The sequence below is a fragment of the Hylaeus anthracinus genome, unplaced genomic scaffold (assembly GCF_026225885.1).
Source record: "Hylaeus anthracinus isolate JK02 unplaced genomic scaffold, UHH_iyHylAnth1.0_haploid 3, whole genome shotgun sequence".
Taxonomy (NCBI): domain Eukaryota; kingdom Metazoa; phylum Arthropoda; class Insecta; order Hymenoptera; family Colletidae; genus Hylaeus; species Hylaeus anthracinus.
The window spans coordinates 8,618,369-8,632,603 of record NW_026535284.1 but is presented as its reverse complement, the minus strand read 5'-3'; the positions used below and the strand labels follow the sequence as shown (position 1 = coordinate 8,632,603).

The 14,235-nt window shown below is 37.8% G+C and overlaps 1 long non-coding RNA gene across 1 annotated transcript in view; it reads right to left on the bottom strand.

Annotated features, from left to right (window-relative positions):
• LOC128893937 (uncharacterized) overlaps nt 1-14,235 on the bottom strand; it is a 37,283-nt gene that overhangs the window by 21,585 nt on the left and 1,463 nt on the right. The window lies entirely within an intron of this gene.

Sequence of the window (14,235 nt, the reverse complement as noted above, 5' to 3'; positions counted from 1 at the left end):
ACACGAATTATTAGAAATAATACTTCGAGGAAATTGTTACGAGGAAGTGTCATACGTAAAGTTTTATTAATAAAGTTAAACATCATTCCTAATATTTTATAAATAAAATGAAGCATCTTACCGCGGCTTTGGTGCACGAATATTCAGCATTTTTTGCTTCACGGTTCGTTTCGTTTACCGCGACTTCGTAGAAAGTAGAAAAGTATAAAAACACCAGGAACAAGAATGCTCCAGCGATCCGTACAATTGTAACGTCGCCGACGCCTTCGGCATTATAGTCACGCAACGTTAGTTACTTTGTGCATTGCAAACAGACGAGCGAGAACCTCGGTAATTTACGCGGCACGCACGTAACGCCGCATTGAAAATTGAATGCTGCCGAGAAACGTGAAAGAAAACGCCCGACAACGATGACTGAACAAAAATGAGTCAAAAGGTCAGGGGACTGTCGAAGAAAAAGATGCATACGTACACTCCTGTAACGAGGAACGTGACATTTCTGCATAAATTTACTAGTTTTTCGGTAAAAATCATAAAAATTATTTGTCAGTAAAAATTATTCAATAAACGAATATTATTCGCAGAAGGGAGAGAAATGATTGAGTCGTTTGGGATAGTCAGGTTCGAACCACTATTACGCTGAACATAATAACAACATGTAGATGTATCGTACAACTTTAAGATGAAATCTATGAATTTTAAAGTTTACGCAACAATTTAATACATTTGCATCGAACTTCTATTTTTTTTTTTTTAAGCTTGCAAAATTGGTAAAATTCTGGTAATTGTATTGCGCGTTGTTACAAATAAAACAGCAATAATAAATATAAATTATGCGTACGTTTTGTATAAAATTTATAAATCCAACGTAATTCAATTTCAATTAATTAAAGATGTGTAGTATGATCATTACGAATGAAATTTTATTAAATACAATTAAAAATATTACAAGAGAGGACTACCTAATATGTCAAAAAATACTCCAATTAAATCAACGAATTATTACAGTTGGTAAAGTAACAATTTTTTTTATGTGCAATTTGCAAAAGTTCGCGCGCGTTGAACGGCCGCAACACGTGCATGTACAACATACCAAGCAACGCTCGAGCGCAAATAGTGGTTTGACATTGTGTTACGTAAGTGATTTTTAAACGATAACAGATACGTCAGCTCTCGACTTTGTATTAGCTTGTGACAATCAGTCAGGAAAATGGCTGGCTCGTTCGCACGTAATACTCGAGCCAACCACCGAATGGTTTCACGTAAAAAGTTAATAACTATAGATCGTCGTCCCTGAAAATTATTCCATACCATTTGTGTTTTATTAGAGAGTAAATTCCTGAAGATCCCCTTAGAAAACCACCCCTTACTATTAGTAAATTAGCACGATTCCTACGAGCCAAGAATTTTAATCTTAGCATGTTTCTCAACAGATACTGCACTGCTAAACAAATATTGACTACTTCAACAAACCCACTCATGCATCAACGTTAAAGATTCGGCATAAAAGTCTCAGTCGTCAAATATGCAATGCTTTTTCATCGATGCATTCCATCATCGAGTAGTTCTTAAACATCCTCTAATTGTTCTAAAACTATGCATTTCCTGTGGATTCTTCATAGTCGACGCCGGTTTCTTCTGGAGAATTATTTAACGCATTACTGCTACGCCATGCATATATGCATGACGCTAATGCTCGGTTACCGCGGCGTCATTTTTTAAAGCGATGATATTCAAATGTGGCCGTGTAGAAAACCGATGAGTGCTCCAAGACGCGACTACCGGTCACTTTTGACATTCTTAGGCAGCTGGATTCTTCGCGCGAAAAAAAGGAAAAATAAAAAAGTATGGGAAAATTTAGTTTTGAAAATACACATGTGGTTTGTCGCCTTCGTACGCGATCGTGCAACGTTAATTACGAGAAAACGGAAAATAATTGCATCCACGAATGACAAACGTCCGTTGCAAAATCCACGAAAATGAATTTTATTAAAATGTATGCCTGCAATAAAGAATTTCAAATGCGATGATCTTCTCAAACGAATTCCTTACGTTCAATCAATCACCATTAACAAACAAGAAATTTTTTTTGTCTTTTTATACCACAAATTATTTTATCGTCTCTCCCTAGTTTTGCTTGATAAGACAAATTCTATTAAATTATTGCATATTGATTCCTGTTAGACGTACACACATATTCCAAGTTTATCTTTTGTTCGCCGCTGTATATCGTTACCAATAAATTGGAAAATATTGCTGTTTAAATAAAACAAAAACGAAATCAGGAGACTGTTAACAAACCCCCACCGTTCCATAAAAATAAACGAAAGTTATCCTTTGTGCTTCTGAGTATTATTTAAATTAAAAACTTAATAAGTGAGCAGCTCTTGGGGGCGCCCCATATGAGGATCTGCAACTGGAGCTTCATTAATTTCGCGAACAACCGCCTCCAACTCATGGGTGCCCATCAACCACTCGGGATGATGAAGACCCTGCGAAGTGTTTCAGTTTCGATAAAGAAAAATGTGAGCTCAAGAGGGGTGAATGTTTAATTGCTTCGTTCTGGGTAACGGAAACGGTAACCTTGCACCTAGCAATCGCACAAGAAAGTCGATGTTTAATGGAAACGTCATGCTGGCCAGCATGTAACAGGATCAATCTACCAGGTTGATGCGTCAGACGTGCAAGTGGGCAAAAAATTACTCAGCCCTTCGCGCCCCCAAAAAAAAAAGAATTTTAACATCGCCATATACCAAGAGCAGAATTACCGGTCATCCTTAAGCCAGCTTCAAGGGCAATGTGATCGAACTCGTTAGGCAACTGTTCCTTTTGTACTCGAATTTACATCCAGATGATCATCTTTTTGAAGGATTTAATTTTTTGTGTCGTCTGCGCATTCAGATTAACCAATACTCTTGTCGAAGCCAGGTTCGAATAAGCTAGAGTCCATGAAATATTTTACCATAACATTTTAGGAAAACCAGTTTACCTGTACACTAATCCGTATAAAATTTTCTTCAATAATCGGATATTCGAAAAATATCTTGCACCGTCGATTGAAGTTTATTTGCAGCCCATTCGTCGAGATAAAAATTCTCCTCGGTTGATTATTGATTTGCATTACGCATGAATTATAGTATGCCGATAGTCAACTGATTTCTAGTTATATCCATAAACATGAAACAGCGCAATAACGAGACAAGGTATTCGCTGCCAACAGTACATCACTGTTCTCAATGAAAAATGTCTTACGCTTGTAACGTATTTGTTAACGGCTATCGAGTATTTCTAATCTAGAAAATTAGCATTTTAATGATGCATGCAGTCCTGCTGAAGAAAGGCGAAAACTTTCAGCATTTTGAAAGAATGCGTCGTAGAACGAGCATTGTAAGGATGATAAGAGAAACGATTACTAATATCTAATAATTACATATTGAACGTATGGTACAGAAATGTCTCGACAGGTTTACATAACTTATTAACAGGTGAAACAGTAAATGTGTCGCGTGAACACGACAACTTTGCAACGTGACATTAGATAACATTGCGAGCAAGCTTGTTCTGTTTATACAGCACTGCAAACAAATTTAAAGTAGCCTGGAATTTCGTAACGCACAGAGTAGGATATGCTTAGGCACTGCTTCGGTGTACGGCGAGCATGTAAACTAATAGCGCCACTAATTGGCGGGTCCTGATTTTGGAGTTCCTATTAACAAAACTATTGATTTCTAATTTCACGTTATTTTAAATACATCTTGAGTTACACCAGTCTGATAAGAAAGCAATAAAAATTATAGGAGCAAAAAAAGAAAAAATGATTTCGAGATACGATATTTTCCATAACGATGTTAAATACTTTTAGTCGTTCGTATTCGAAGAAATTCTCGGAGTACAAAGGGTTAATGAAGATATTAAAGGAGAAAAAAAATAAGAGCAATTCCAGGCAAGCCATCCATCTATTTCCATTGCTTGAAAATGCATCGATAGTAAATGTGCATGCCGCGGAGAGGCGTTATTACGGCCTCCAATTAGGACACCATCGGACATTAATCGAGTACCACAGAAGATTAAGCACACAACCCGCACGAAAGAAGATTACCATTTCTTTCGTCGTGGCTACTGTATCGTACGATCTTTAACGTGAACCACGTTATTGCTGCTCCTGCAATTACGTCAATTATTTTTCGTACTTACGAAAGAACAAAAATCTGTTAAAAATGATCCAATTTAATACCGTTACGTTCCATTATTCCCGATCATATTTCTTTTATGAAACTTACAACTCGTTTAAGACAAATAATCGCCTAATTGGTCATGCTTGGTTATACTTTTGTAATACATGTTTTCTTTTATCAAACTCGCAACACTTTTAAATCAAATAACTACTTTGCCATTCATATGTACTAGTGTCGTAATAGATATTTTTATTTATAATAACACACATGTATTACTTTTATAATAAATAGAACGTAGTAGAAAATATTTTTGTTCATACTCAATTCATTCCTTTTTGTACAATATCGTTCAGTGTAGTACTTCTTTTCGTATTCGACTAAATACTTTTTGAACGACGAGGTCGTAATAAACGGTCAACGCGACGCGATTTGTGTTCATGAATTTTGAAATGTTTGTCGACTTCAAAATTTGTGTGATAGCCACGTATTTTTAAACGATACAATACAAACTCGATGAACGTAGAAATGGATTGTAAACTCCACAGCGGGGTTTCGTGAAACGCGCTTGATGGGCGGAGAAGAAGTACGAGCAAATTGCAAGAAAAAAAAGCAATGAAACAACAATCCCCCATCAATGGTTTCAGCTTTTGCCTACGTAAAGTAATTTTTGGTAATTAAGCAACTTCACTTCCTGAACGATCGAACAAATAATGCCGATTCCTGTCGGATTACTCTCTTTTGGACGCAATTATTTTCGATATGAATCATGTCTGCGAAAACTCCTTGGTGTGGGTAGTACTGATTAAGAATAATGATCAAGATGATAAGCTCCGAAGACCAAAAGGGTATTCATTATTGTAAAGTACAGAATATATAGTGATGGCTAATATTTGCTAAGATATTTATAAATAACACTTTTTAAATTATTAGAATATTAATGATATCACAGACGGTAGACTTAATAAAATGTACATTTCTATTAAACAGAATATACGTTCCAACATCATACAACGAAAAATGTATAAACTGAATTATGGTCAGGTGTATGTACAGTGGAATAATAAATAAAGTACTATAGTGTCCGAAAATTAATACTGTAGATTCGCTGTAAAATATGTTAATAGTATTCGACACGGATGAAGCCGCGGGGTACAACTAGAATGTAATAATTTCTTTGCTGGATTTTGCACTCATAGGTTGAAATTTGTTACCAAGATGGTAGTCAAGGTGAACGGAATGTCGATTAATTAAAGTAAGACGACAAGCTTGCAGGGGCCGGTCCGGGATAAAAAGCCGTGCAATTAACGTTCGCCGCGAAGAGAAAATGAAAATACACGATAAATCGTCACCGGACACCTGTCGCGCAGCGAACAAGTTCTCGTCATTGCTTACGCCAATTTGGAACTTTAACCGATATCTATTTGTCGTACACTCCCATCGAGTGGCTTCATTTTCTCCATTTCGACGCAATTTGAAAGCAGAGGTAGGCAACATTCTATACGGATGAAGATAAAAGAACAGATGGCGAATAAAATGCCTGCGTGGTCGTTGCATCGGCAACACTATTAGCAACAAATTATCATTTTGCATACTTTGTACGTCATTACGACTATTTATGGATGCATAAATAAAATATTTCAAAATCCTCAATATTTTTGATATATAAATTGAATGAAACAGACTATGTACTATTTTCGAAATAAAGATCTTCGCTTCATACTAAAGTGAATTAGAATCGGTAATTTCAGCTTCGGAGTTGTTTATTGGAATTCGCTGTATTAATTAAAAAATATTAATATAGGTACGTTCCGAAACTTTATAATTATATATACTCCGTTTCTTGCGCCATAATATCATTTACGTTCAACATTGAAAAGTAAATGAGATACATATTAAGATAAACAATTTGAATGTATTTTCTGCAGATGCGAAGTCTGCCCATCACCGACGAAAACCAGTTACGAGGCCAACAGAGCGATGCGAGTTCGCAATTTCGAGAACGATACTCCGCCAAACAACAGGTTTAATTGCACGTTGCATACTTTGTGCGCTGAAAATTTTTAATACTTATCACGTCCTGGGGCCGCTCCCGGACCTTTATCTGGATATTCGATCGAGACAGTGAACGTTAACGAAGCTGAGCATCATCGCCATTACGTTGACAGTATAATTGGCAACCACGGGACAGATGGAGGGTTTGCATTTTAACGTATTAAAATGCTCTTTCGAAGGCCAACGAACGATTATTAAATTAATTCCATTCTATTCTTCTATTAAATTCTATTAAGTTACGCACAGTGCGGAAGAAGGATGCTCTAAAATGGCCATATTTGGAACTACATACTTGGGAACGAAAAAATCATGTAGAACCATTTATGGGGTTAGTCGCAGTCAGGAAAATGGAAACGGACAGTTTCTTGTGTGTGTATTTTTTTAAGGTGTTAAATAATAATTTTTATTAATGAAATGTAAATATATTACAAAGTGTGTCTTAAAGAACTATAAAAGAATTTTTGTTTTAAAAAAAGGTTAATTCATTTCGTCATAACAGGCAATGGTGTGGGTGGCCACTTAGTTTGCGGCGAGCAAGATTTCTTCAAACTGGTGCACCTAAAAGCAAACCTAAAGGTAGATTTAGAAAATATATTAGACTAACGGGTCCCTAATCGAAGGATTTTTTATTTTCTTGTATACTTTTTTTTTTCATCCTGTATCGAATCGCTTAATTTTAGTGAAAAAATTGAAAAACAACTTCAAATATACGCCATCGCGTTTTAAATTAATTTTTTCCAAAATCTTACGTTCAGGGACCCGCTAGACTAATCTATTTTCAAAATCTACCTTTGTTTTTGTTTTCAGGTAAACCAGTGTAGAGAATCTTGCTCGCCGCAAACCTATGTTTTTAAATCATCGTCTACGTCATCGGCTGTTATGACGATATAAATTAAACGTTTCTTACAAAAAAAAATGTTTTTTAGTTCTTTAAAATATGCTTCATAATATACCTAATTTTTACTTTCGCAAATTATTATTTAATAACTAAAAAAAAAAAAAAAACGGAAAGAAATGTCATTTTTCCTCTTCCTGACTGCGACCAACCCCTTAACGCGTTGAGTGGCAGTCATCGGTGACTGACGCGGCACTCAACGCGTTAAATGGTCCTGCATGATTTTTTCGTTTCCAAGTATTTTCCTATTGATTTATAATAGATTATAATAGACACACATGAATTACGTCAAAAATTGTTTTATAGTACGTTTTATAGTCCATCGTAATTATAGGTCTGCAACAGTAAGTTATGCACGAAACTTCTGAACAGGCAAGTAATTGAAAGCAGCTGTAATAGGGGTAACGTTTACCGGCGAGTGAACCCAGATATGGCGCCGTGTTCTTCGTGTAATGAGCTCACGGTCATTACCATGCATCGCAAACGTGCACGACGATGATCGACGCACCGATGATAAACGCAGATAACGATGAGATGCGGCTTCGTTAACTCTTATGAATCGTTTACAATGTACCAGCACCGCTTCCGTCATTTCAATCGAAGATTCTTCTTTTGAAGATTCATCAAAGATGATTGAAGATGATCTTCAATCGAAGATTCTTCTTTCTTAAAAATCGTACCTTTCTTTCTTAAGAGATCATTTCCGTCTAGAACTTTTAAACAAACTATTTTCGACGGTTATTTTCTTAAACGGTAGATGATTTAAAGTATATCTGCCAAAGGATTTTGAGCTTGGAAAATTGATGAAGTTAGGAACATTCCAACGTACGAGATGTCTCGTAGTTCAAATTGCTTGTAGGCTTCTTCGAACCAAGCCATATAAGACAAAAACAATTTTAATCGGTTCATTGGCACCGGAAATAACGGAGTGCTCTTTATGGAGGCCAATGCTTAAGCGAGTGTGATGGATGGGTCTCAGTATGAGCTACTATATTTGCACTAAGTGATCGATATCGTTAGGGAAGTTTTCAGTAGGTCTCATCGAAGCAATCCATATGGTACTTCTAAGCAAAGGTTTTACATTAGAACCTCTGTTGCGTGTTCCGTCAACGAACATTTAAGATAAGACCTGCAGAATTTTGTTCCTTTTCGTTCTCAATAGACGTCGTTGTCCTAAACTCGGAGAACTCAAGGGCGATGCACATCTGTGCAACATAAAAGGGACGAAACCTGCTATCACTTGACGAAAGTGTCGATTTTCGCTGGGTCCCACGACACGAGCCATTCTGTCACCACCTGAGTACTTGGGGTCCCGTAAATAGGCAACTATTCAACTTCTTCTCGACAACACGGGCCTGAAGACGCTCAGTGGGCCTCGTACGAATGGCAAAATTCCAATCAGCGCGTCCCGTTGACTTGGGGGAGAAACACCTGTCTATCCGTTGATCTACGAATTAGAATTCAAATCGTCTAGATCTGAATAAATATTTTGAATAAATTACGAATAAAAGACACTAAAAATTAGTAATTAGATTTCAAATGATCGAATGAAACATTTCATAATAAATGAATAAAAGTAATCGTCCAATTAAATAAACAAAAAGAATAAATGGCTGTACATCGACTTTACTCATTATTCCTTATTCGAGGAAAATTTCGCTCATCTCTGGCCATGTTCATGTATAATCGTGCGTCGATGAAAAGCATTTCGTCCCGTGGGGAAAATTATACGCCATTTCCATAGTAAGTGTACGCGATCGCCGATATCGTTGCAGCCCATTATATGTGCAAGGCCTAAAAATGTAAGCTGAGGCGAGCGATTAACGGCCCGAAACCGGCTCTTACCAGTGGTTACATTGTTACAAATGTCAGGCTCTCCGGCCTCTCATGCATGTCGATCTCGGCCGAAAAATGCACGACCTTGTGGCGAAGTGCAGCGGTTCTCTTGACAGTCAACATGCACATGCACCCAGGGGCGGATACACGAAACTTTTCTTAGGAGGGAGATCACGAATCATATACGAACCAATGCCTAAATATTCTTTTGCACGATTCGAAATTTAATTATAAAATGTATTTATTATTATTATGGCTTGACTTGGTTTAGTAACCCTTTGTCTCACTTCGAGAAATAGACTTAGAGAAACGTTTCTATTAGTTGAAGACAACTAATAAGCAACAGGATCAAACCACTACGAGATCTCAGGAAAAACGTCTTTTAAGTTCTCAAAATATAAATGTAAATAAATCTTAAGATAGAGAGGTAAGTACCCCGCGTCTAGATTCGTCCCTGCATGCATCTGCGCCATGTATCCTTTTGCGGTGCACGAGCGAACGTTGCACGATGTCAAATTGCTTGCACTTGGGATTTCTTGGCTAATTGTTCTACGTGAAACAAACGACGCGTTATCTTTACAGCTGTTTCTCTAGATACTATTGTTGCTCGCGAATTATCGCTTCTTCCGCGTTCTATTCTGCTATTCCGCGCAGAATATTACCCAGAAAATTTCTTTAAAGATAAAGTATTAATTAGTCTTTGGGAGTCGACTTGGAAATCACTGGAATAAGTGTTCTACTAGCCCCGATCGTCATGATTCACCTTCGAGTTCAGAAAACTGGTACCATCGTAATTAAATATCACGAAACGTTGAAGGCTATAATAAATTAAACGTGTCTCTCTCGCGACACTAAGAAAAAAAAGAAGAAGAAGAAGAAAATGAATGACGGCACGAAAAATAGCATCGACCTCGCGCGTTGGACGGCATGTAATGCACATCCATGCATACATTTGCAGCTGCAGCATGGCAGCGCATATGTGGCCCGCTAATGTTGGTATACGTTAAGAAAGATTAATAACGCATCGCTACTGGAAGACACGCTTTCAAACGATCACGATTGGTGTCCCTTAAGTGTGAACAGCAGCGTTAACAATAACACTTCGCCTCTATATAAGATCATTTTCATTCATGTCCAGTCTGAACGTTGATATACGAGCTGCACGCATTCTTATTTCAGAGGTGTGCACAAGTGTCGCAACGCGTTCTCTTGATATTTATTACATGCTAACGAAGAGTCAGAAGCTAAAGTTGCGTTCGATCCTCGTATTTTTTACTTAAATATATATATATCGCGAATCGATGTTTCATAAATTAATCATGAAATTTCAAAAAGAAGATTATGCGGGGCAGGTTCTTAGGCCGCCGTTTCAATGGCATTGAAGTCACTGCGTGTAATCGTCTCGCGAGAAATTCGAGACCATTATTGTACGGGTTTGGTCGAAAGATTTTTAAAGCAACGATGTTCTTCAAAATATTTTACTTGATATTTTACTTGAATATATATATCGCGAATCGATGTTTCATGACTTAGTCATGAAATTTCGAAAAGCAGAATATTCTGTATTTTGCGGTAATTATACTCTGCGATGCGATGCTCGAATATACTGCATTTTGCAGTATTGTGTTTTATTTTGCCAGTTAAAAAAAAATGCAGCGTTACCTGCATACGTGTTACCACATTTAAAAAACGAAAACATACTTTAATTTAAATTCCCGTTGCTCATCTGTCTATATAAAAATAAGAATTTGCATAAACAACCACACTTATTACCCCTAAATCGCTTATGTTTGCTCAAAAACAAAATAATGAAGGCCTCCTTAAAACCTTCTCCAATTTAAATTCCACTCAGTACCGAACGAATAACTCACCGAGAGTTGTTCATCTTCGCTTATTCATGATTCTAGATTTGTTATCGGAATGAGAGAGAGTTTTGCCCGTCTCCGATGAGGAATGGCCGGCGCAGGGGGACACTTTCTTTGCGAGTAACCTCGTGTACGTCGCCGCGAGTGTTCGGCATCGATCATCGAATTTTTCCATTCACCGTACGAGCACGGAACAAAACCTTGAAGACGCTTCCGGCGTCGTGGCGGCATCGCTTCTGCAACCTCTTCTCCCGGTGCATTAGTCGCGGTAATGCTCGGCGATAATTAAGGTATAACATGTGTACACTGGCGTCACGGGCCCATTATTATTTGCGCGAGGTTGCGACTTACGGCCACCGCATAGCTGGGGACGATGTTTCTTGCCGGCACGACATTTTTCTTTCCACCGGCTATCATTAATCTCTGCCCCGAGCGACTAGGTGTGGACGTTTCCCATTCAGTTTACCCGGTCTGGGCCTGCATGCGAATTACGTATTAATATACAGCACCGTGGAAAAGTCATATACCACTTACTACGGTGTATTACATCTTTTACATTTTTAACTGAAGAGAATGTACAAATTTACGAATGTACAATGTACTTTTGTACGAATGTACAAAATTTGTTTAGTTAATACGAAATGAGTAACCTCGATTCTTTTGGAGTGAAACTAGACATTTTTGCATGCATTAAGAGATGCACTTTTATATCCACTTTAGAAAAGTGTGAAAGGTCCCAACAAAATTCATTAAAAATTTATTAGTTTTAAAAGTTCTGAATTTTTCTGTAGCGGAGAAAGAATGTATAGTCAAAACATACGCATCGTGAAATACGAAGTCTTTACACTACTCAGTTTCCAAGTTAAAAATTCCTTAAGCAGGCCCCTTAATCCCGCCTGGGGCTCCTTAATCCCCAGTCAACGATCGCATATCTCACGAGCATAATTTCCAACCGACTGAACGGAGCGCCATAGCGGTGTGTTTTCAGCAACAGTGTAACCACTTGGATCGAGTCGAGGTCGTTAATCGTCTACCTGTTCGCCGTACGCTAGCAGGAATGCGACTTTCCACGTCTAAAAGTATCCAACTGAGCGAACAGGCTCTATTCTCGACGTGCGCATTTATCCTCAAAGAGTGTTCGCACGTGTGAAACACGACGTCTGCATCGTAATTACTAGTCCACGATCATAACCTGGATTAACAATGTTACGCCAACAAAACAGTTCCCCGTCGCGATAACGATTGACTAATCTCTACTCTTAATAAAAAGCGCGCTGCGCAATCTTTGATCTTGTTCGCGAATTCTCGGTCATTTCTTACAGACGACCCAGAGGGCTGGTTAGGTATGTAAATGACGTTTCGAATGGAATGTTTAACGGCTGTTTCGAGAAAACCACGAATACATAGATCAATTTATGGATCACTTACAATTAAGACTTTCGAATACTTTTCGATTATTATTGAATGTATCTTGTAACGAATAACTTTAAAAACTGTTGTACAATATAGTAGAGGTCTCGAGGAATAGCCATGAATTTTTTCTGAATTTTTGGAAGCTTATGGCCGTGAATAAATTAGACCTAATGGAGACACGCCAGGATGGCTGACGGAAGAAGAGGAAAGATGACCGCAATTACTGCGAACACTTCAATCATTGCGTTATAACGGTTCTTTGAATTAAATGTACAGCTTCGATGATTACTCTGATTCGACGTGTATAGAGTATTTATTGCTCGCACACCTTTTATACGTAATGGTTTATTTAATTTACAAACGCGAATAAAATGAATCGATCGTCTTTGAAATTTCACACGTTCTTCTTATTTGAATATCATCCTAAGAGTCAGGCATAGGCAAACACTTTTCATAATTTTTAAGATACTTTTCGAACAATGTTATAAAAGAATGTTACACAATGCCTTCAAATCCTCCAAAGCGATGATTTTAACTAAAAATAATTTTTTAAATAATTTTTAACGCGAATATCGCGTCCACGAGCAATAAACCGATAAGTGGCTGGTGAAATTGCAGCTCATTAAGAGCTCTGCAAGACCAGGTAACGTGATCGAGATGATACGGGCACCGAGGCGCCAGCAGGAGGCAATGTAACGACGAACGAACCCAAGCCAGCTTAAACGATTTATAATGATCGACTCGTGCGAACAGTAGCCAAGTAGGCAGACTACTTAACAAATCACGCATCCACCTTTTCACGCCTACTTGACCGCCACACCTCCGCAAAATTGATCTGACGTCGAACAAAGAGGATGCCAGAGGGTGACTTGTAACAAAATTTTTGTGCCGAGGTTCCCCTTCCTCAAACGCTACTCATAAAAAAATATATTATCATTAAAAAAAAATAAGAAAAAAAAAATTAAAAAACTCAAAGCATCGTAGAAGAAATAAATACAGTGAATTATGTTTATCAATGTTATTGCACAAAGTCTGTGTGATACAGTGTATGTTTGCAACAGGTTTACTGCAATAAAAACGTCAAGTACACCGAATTAAAATAGACCATTTAATTCGATTAAATCATCCCGCATCCTACAGAGAAATTCCTGTCGTTCAAAGATGGTATTTTCACCTGCAATGGAATTTAAAATAAAGATACGAAACCTTGCAGTAGGAAATAATTCTCGCAATTAATTTCGCTGTCACCGGTCGAAACGAGATGCTGCGAGCAAAGCAACACGCACGCATTGTGAATAAGATTGGCAGACTTCCATTGGACGCATTTAGTGGTTGTCGGCAACTCGACAGAAGATCGTAATAACGGCTACATAATAACTGCAAAAATATCCTCTAATTATTCCTGGCTGGCAATGGGAGAATATTCATTACAGCTGGTATTCCGCACGGATGCAACAATGAGACTTAGCTATACTTTGTACGTTGGATTCTAATTCGGACGGGCGGCCGACGCGGTGGAGCGAGAATAACAGAATGATTAAGTGCACGTAGATGCCTGGAAATTTATAACTCCCATGCGAATTCGTGTATAACCGGTGTTAGAAGTTATATAGCTGTTGGGCGAGGTGATTGCTCTCAGAGAAATAAACTGGAAATTCTTAATAGAATTTTGTCACGCCTGGCTTCGTTATTCATCAAAATTAATAACGCTCTAGCTCGAAACTCTTCAAACGTGTACAACAAATAGGATACAAAGGTTTCCATATTTTATACAAAATCACAACGGACATTTGCACCTTTTATGGACCCAGCGATACCTTAATTGTGGTTAACAAAGAAGACACGAGATTTTTGGGTAGGTATGCCTGATCGATTTAGATTACAATTAGTTTTATTAATCGGTCCAAAAATAGGCGATAATACTACTTGTACCACGCTCCTAGCAACGTAATACAAACATAATAGCCTGACGTGTTTGCCACAGCTCACGCAATATAGA